This window comes from Tamandua tetradactyla, chromosome 5 (assembly GCF_023851605.1).
Source record: "Tamandua tetradactyla isolate mTamTet1 chromosome 5, mTamTet1.pri, whole genome shotgun sequence".
Classification (NCBI taxonomy): Eukaryota; Metazoa; Chordata; class Mammalia; order Pilosa; family Myrmecophagidae; genus Tamandua; species Tamandua tetradactyla.
Genome location: NC_135331.1, coordinates 180,656,806 through 180,663,208, shown reverse-complemented (window position 1 = coordinate 180,663,208; position 6,403 = coordinate 180,656,806). Strand labels below are relative to the sequence as shown.

Genomic DNA, 6,403 nt, shown 5'->3' with positions numbered 1-6,403 from the left:
ACTGGATAAAAACAAAAGGCTTTTAGACAGATGTGAAGAGCCCCTGCCAGCCTCTAGAAAGAAGAAAAGAAGTGGATGGTCAAAACCACAAAGACTGTTTGTTCCCCCAAAGAATGCCCTTGAAGAAACTCACTCAAAGCATTTAGAGGGAAGACTGGACATCAGGATTTTAAATGGAGACACAGATCACAGAAGAAAGTAATCTTTCCCAGTACTTTTCCTGCAAAAGGAGCATGGGTAAAAATATGTATCCTTAAAAATTTAAATATAATCTTATAAAATTTTTTCCAAGATCATTGCCTCCTGTAATACTTTTATTCATACACATCTGTGGAAGGGCTAAGATTGTTTTAATAATAAAAATTTTAAAAATGAAATAATGGCCTCATCAAAAATTAATTCTTATTAGACATAGGCAAGATACTGTGAAGTTTATAGACAGAGTTTATGATATTGGAGAGAAGGAAAAATGGGACAAAAATTAATGTGTAAGAAAAGCTTAAATTAAAGCTAAGCTTTTAAAAAGGGTACAGAAAATTTGGGGGTTATGTATGGAGCTACATAAATGAGATAAATTATCCTGGAAAAGATGGACTGAACCTTCTGTTAAAGAATGTACTGGATACTTTGGGGGGAAGGGCCAACTAAATATATTGAACAAGTATGAGTGGGAAAAGGAATAAAAGTTGGGAAGAGTAGTACAGAGGGAAGGCAGGGCTTTCATTGGGCAGTGAGCAAGGTGCTGAGTTGCTATAGGATAGACAGAGCAAGAACTAGAATCTCTGAAGGGGTGTCCAGAAAGCAGAGATTGTGATGAAAGCAGCAAATTTGGCAAATTAGTTCAGCAATAATATACAGCATAAATTGAATGGAGTGGAGAGAGATTATTGCTTTGCCTTGCTAATCAGCATGCTGCACTTCAGCATGAAAACACACTTAATTGGGCCAGGACCAACAAATCTGTGTAGTGTCCAGTCGTTCAGAATATGTCTTGTCACCTTACCTACCAGAGCAGGTCTCACACCTGCCTGAATGTGAAAATTCACCTCCCTAAAACTGACTGATTCTTGTCTCAAGAAATCAGATCTCACCTAAGCAGTATACAGGAGACACTCACTGAAACTCATGTTCTAGTTTACCAGCTGCTGGAATGCCATACACCAGAAACGGAATGGTTTTTAAAAGGGGGAATTTAATGAGTTGCTAGTTTACAGTTCCAAGGCCAAGAAAATGTCCCAATTAAAACAGGTCTATAGATATGTCCAGTCAAAGGCATCCAGGGAAAGACACCTTGGTTCAAGAAGGCCGATGACATTCAAGGTTTGTCTCTCAAGTGAGAAGGCACATGGTGAACACAGTCAGGGCTTCTCTCTCAGCTGGAAGGGCAAATGGTGGACATGGCATCATCTGCTAACTTTCTCTCCTGGCTTCCTGTTTCATGAAGCTCCCCGGGAGTCATTTACCTTCTTCATCTCCAGAGGTCGCTGGCTTGTGGACTCTGCTTCATAGTGCTGCAGCTTTCTCTGCTCTCTCTGAATCCCTCATTCTCCAAACTATTTCCTCTTTTATAGGACTCCAATAAACCAATCAAGACCCACCCAAATGGGTGGAGACATGTCATCACCTAATCCAGTTTAACAACCACTCTTGACTAAATCACATCATCCAGGGAGATGATCTTATTACCGTTTCAAATATACAGTATTGAATAGGGATTAGTCTACCTTTACAAAATGGGAATTTGATTAAAACATGACTTTTCTAGGGGGCATACTTCCTTTCAAACCAGCACACCTCGTGTCCGTTGCCCTGAATAAAACTGTCTTCTGCTGCCAATACCAGACATATATAAATGATTCTCACATGTGCATAGAAAAAAAAGTGCCAAAGTCATGGGGGTCAGAAGGAAGAGAGATGGTAGAACAGAAAAGGTATGATAAGGTGGGAGAGTTGTACTGAGCGCTGAAAGGAGGAGGTAAAGAGAAAACCAGGACCTTGAGGGTTAGTGGAGGAGCTGGGGGAAGAATGTAAATTTCATGGAAAGAAGCAATGAGGAGAATAAGAAAGGCACATGAGAAAGAATTGAAAAAGTGATTGAGGACTGAAAGAAGAATAAAAATTAATCAAAGACAGAGTAAAGGAGATACATAAAAAGCAACAGAAAAGCATATCAAGTGAGCTAGTGAAGAGAACAAGAGGAAAATATGTATGGTATATGCATCCTTTAGACCATCTCTGACTAGAGCTGCTGTTGAAAACCCATATTTCATCTAGCTAAAAAGCAAAAAAATAAAACAAGAGAATGAGATACAAACCCCTGCAAGTAAATCTAAGAAACGATTTGAATGATATTGCATTTATAGTTCCCTTTGTTGATCAATAAAAAGGCATCAAAATATCTGTTCTTTTAAAATTATACAATCACATAATTTGTCTGCATTTGGAAACAATCTAATATTTGAAATACATGGATTTAAGTGAATTAATAGACTGCCCTTACACATGTGACTAATAATTAGCCTACCAGCCTCAACTTCATCCCAGAGTAACATAAATGATTCACTAATTTCCTAAGTGCAGCAAATCACAAGGCTCTTAAAGGAATTAATATCATCAGTGTTATATACCAAAGAGTCTTCCTCAATTTCTGCATTATTTAAATACAAACACAATGACTGATTGCAAAGTTCTCAATTGGAGCAGGGGGAAAACAACTTTTAGCTTATGATCTTGTGGTCTCTCTGACAAAAGAAAAGTTTGAATGAAGAAAAATGATAAACCTTTCTCAAGAACCAGATGCATTACTGGTGATGCCATTTACCTGGAGTTAAGAGCTTTCAGAGATGGATTATTTTCCTGGGTTATGCTCTCAGCACTGTAAGTGTCTCACAGGTAATTTTGATGAGGCCTTCCTGGTTTCTGTCAAGATTTATCTGTAAGAGATGGTATGCAGAGAACATTGTATATCCCTATGTTCCAGTTTGAAAGCTACTGGAATGTGATTTACCAGAAATGGAGCAGCTTTTAAAATGGGGGAATATATTAAGTTGCTCATTTACAGTTCTAAGGCCATGAAAATGTCCAAATTAAAGCAAAGCTATAGAAATGTCCAATCTAAGGTATCCAGGGAAAGATACCTTGGCTCAAGAAGGTTGATGATGCTGAAAGTTTCTCTCTCAACTGGAAAGGAACATGGTGAACATGGTAATGTCTGCTAACTTTCTCTCCAGGCTTTTTGTTTCATGAAGTCCCCAGGGGTGTATTCCTTCTTCATCTCCAAAGATCTCTGGCTGCATGGGCTCTTGTGGCTTTTTTCAAAATGGTTTCCTCTTAAAGAGCTCCAGTAAGCAACCCCACCTTGAATGGGTGGAGACACACCTTCCTGGAAGCTATCTAATCAAAAGTTACCACCCACAGTTGGTTCAATCATATCTCCATGGGGACAACCAAGAAGCTCACACCCAGCAATACTGAATGAGGATTAAAGGACAGGGCTTTTCTGGGATACAAAAGAGATTCAAACCAGCACATTTCACCCTTTGGATCCCAAAAAGACATGTTCTTTCCAAATGCAAAATACATCCATTCCATCATGAGATCAGAAAGCCTTAAACAATTTCAGTAACAATACAAATGCAATATAAAGTCAGAGATAGCACAAAATCTCATCAAAGTCAGCAACAGGCATGGTTTGTCTGATGTTGAGAGTTTCTCTCTCAACTGGAAAGGAAAATGGTGAATGTGGCAATGTCGGCTAGCTTTCTCTCCGGGTTTTTTTGTTTCATGAAGCTCCCCTGGGGTGTATTCCTTCTTCATCTCCAAAGGTCTCTGGCTACACGGGCTCTTGTGGCTTTTTCCAAAATGGTTTCCTCTTAAAGGGCTCCAGTAAGCAACCCCACCTTGAATGGGAGGAGATACACTCTCATAGAAGCCATCTAATCAAAAGTTACCACCCACAACTGGGTGGGTCATATCTCAGTGGAAACAATAAAAAAAAAATCCCACCTAGCAATACTGAATGAGGATTAAAGGACATGGCTTTTCTGGGGTACACAAGAGACTCAAACCAGCATACCCTACTATGTCACAGGCAGTTCTACATCAATACTGTATTATCATTAAAAAGCTTAGAGTCACATCTGTTTGAAGGGCCGAGATGAAACTCTATGCTTACAAAATTTTTTACAATTTTCACAGGGTCCTTTCTTACTCTCTCTCATTTTTAAATATTATTCATGTTGCTAAACTATTTAATAAAGGAGTTGGAAACTTCTAAAAGATCCTATGAGGGCATTAGAATTAATGTATTTCAGAATAGACTGCCAAGGAAGATGATGGAGTGGGGAGCACAGAGCCCAGTCCCACAGAAACTACTAGTGGACAGGCAGAAATTGACTGAACCAACAGTTCCGGGACTTCATGGGCCAGTTGTACACCATACGGCATTCAGGAAAAATCGGGACATGGAGACTGATAAGCTGCAGCAGAAGCTGTAAGTGACTTGTTCCCGCAGCAGTTGCAAGTGCATATCATCCACCCTTGAGGCTCATAACTGGTACAGTCCATGCTGGCTACTGCAGACAAAGAGGCATGAAAGATTTCCTCCCCAGAAACAGGAGCAGGGACACAGTCGCGTGCTGAGCATGACTTTTGATTGACAAATTTGGACTGCTGTTCTGTCTCCAAATTATGGTTCTATCCTGCCTGGAATAGCAATTCCCACAATGATTAATTAAACACCACCCAATGGAAGCTCAGAAAATAAACTCCCTCTTAGAGATTCGGGGAAAGGTTTATTGAAGATTGCCATCTTCTGGGCAAGCCAAAAAAAGTACAGTTTTAAGGAACCAGACAAAATAAATAAATAAATAATTAAAGGCTCTTTTTTTTTTTTGGCATATTTCCTGACCCACTCGCCAGGTCACTTTGGAATTGGTCTGTCCCTCTTCATGGGCCTCTGGCTCTGCTTTGATCAGTTATGTATGGACATATCTAAAGATCTGGAATAAGCTGAACAAAGTGTCAAAGTAAAGCCTTAATACAAAACCAAACAACAATAAAATCCTAGGCAAGAGAGGGAGAAACTGATCATCAAAGTCAAATACATCATGATCACCAGATACCTAGATATCAGCAAAAAATTACAAGCCACACTAAGAAACAGGAAGATATGGCCCAATCAAAGAAATACACTAAAAGTCACAGGAGATACAGAATTTGGAACAACTAATGAAGATGGTCAAACAAATGTCCTAAATCAATTCTTAGAATTGAAGGAAAATATGGCTAAATGGATAATAGATATTAAGAAGATACCAGGAGAGCATAAAAAGAATTTGAGAGCATGCAAATAAAAATAGCACAATTTATGGGAATGAAGGCACAATGGATGAGATGAAGAATATGTTAGTGGCATGCAACAGCAGAAGAAAGGATCAGTGAACCTGAAGACAGGACATCCCAAATCTTACAGACATAATAACAGATAGAGAAAAGAATAGAAAAAATGGGACAGGGTCTCAGGAATTTGATGACAGCATGAAACACACAAGCATATGCATTGTGGGTGTCTCCAAGGAGAAGAGAAGGGAAAAGAGACAAAAAGAATACTTGAGAAAATAATGGCTGAAAATTTCCCAACTCTAGGAAAGATATAAATATACATGTCCAAGAAGCACAAAATACTCAAAACAGAAGAAATTTGAATAGATGTATGCCAAGACACATACAATCTGATTTTCAAACGCCAAATTTAAAGAGACAATAATCAAAGCAGCAAGAGAAAAATGGTTCATCACATACAAGGGACACTCAATAAGACTAAGTTCTGATTTTACATAAGAAAAAATGGAGGTAAGAAGGCAGAAGCATGATATATTTAAGATACTGAAAGAGAAAAACTTCTAACCAAGAATTCTTTATCCAGGAAAACTGTCCTTCAAACATGAAGGAAGGTATAAAATTGTCACAGAAAAACAGAAACTGAGAGAGTTTCTTAACAAGAGACCTCCCCTCCAAGGAATACTAATAGGAATTCTGCAATCTGAAAAGAAAAGAATAGGAGAGACAACTTAGAAGAGAGGGTAGAAATGAAGATTATCAGTAAGGGTAACTAAAAGGGTAAAAAAAAAAGACAAAAATAAGATATGACATACAAAATCAAATAATAAGATCATTAAAGTAAGTACTGCTTTACAGTAATAATATTGAATGTTAATGGATTAAATTTCCTAATCAAAAGGCACAGATTGGCAAAATGGAAAAAAAAATGCCCCCTATATGCTGTCTGCAAGAGACTCACCTTAGACCTAAAGACACAAATAGGTTGAAAGTGAAAGGCTGATAAAAGATATTTGATGCAAATTATAACCAAAAAAGAGCTGGAGTAGACATATAATATTGT

The 6,403-nt window shown here is 38.2% G+C and overlaps 1 long non-coding RNA gene across 2 annotated transcripts in view; it reads right to left on the bottom strand.

Moving 5' to 3' along the window:
* Window positions 1-3,878: 3,878 nt before the first annotated feature.
* LOC143682914 (uncharacterized) overlaps window positions 3,879-6,403 on the bottom strand; it is a 51,970-nt gene continuing 49,445 nt past the window's right edge. For both annotated transcript variants that reach the window (XR_013175360.1, XR_013175359.1), the window contains one exon: window positions 3,879-3,899. This is a non-coding gene — a long non-coding RNA (uncharacterized LOC143682914). The remainder of the gene's footprint in view (window positions 3,900-6,403) is intronic.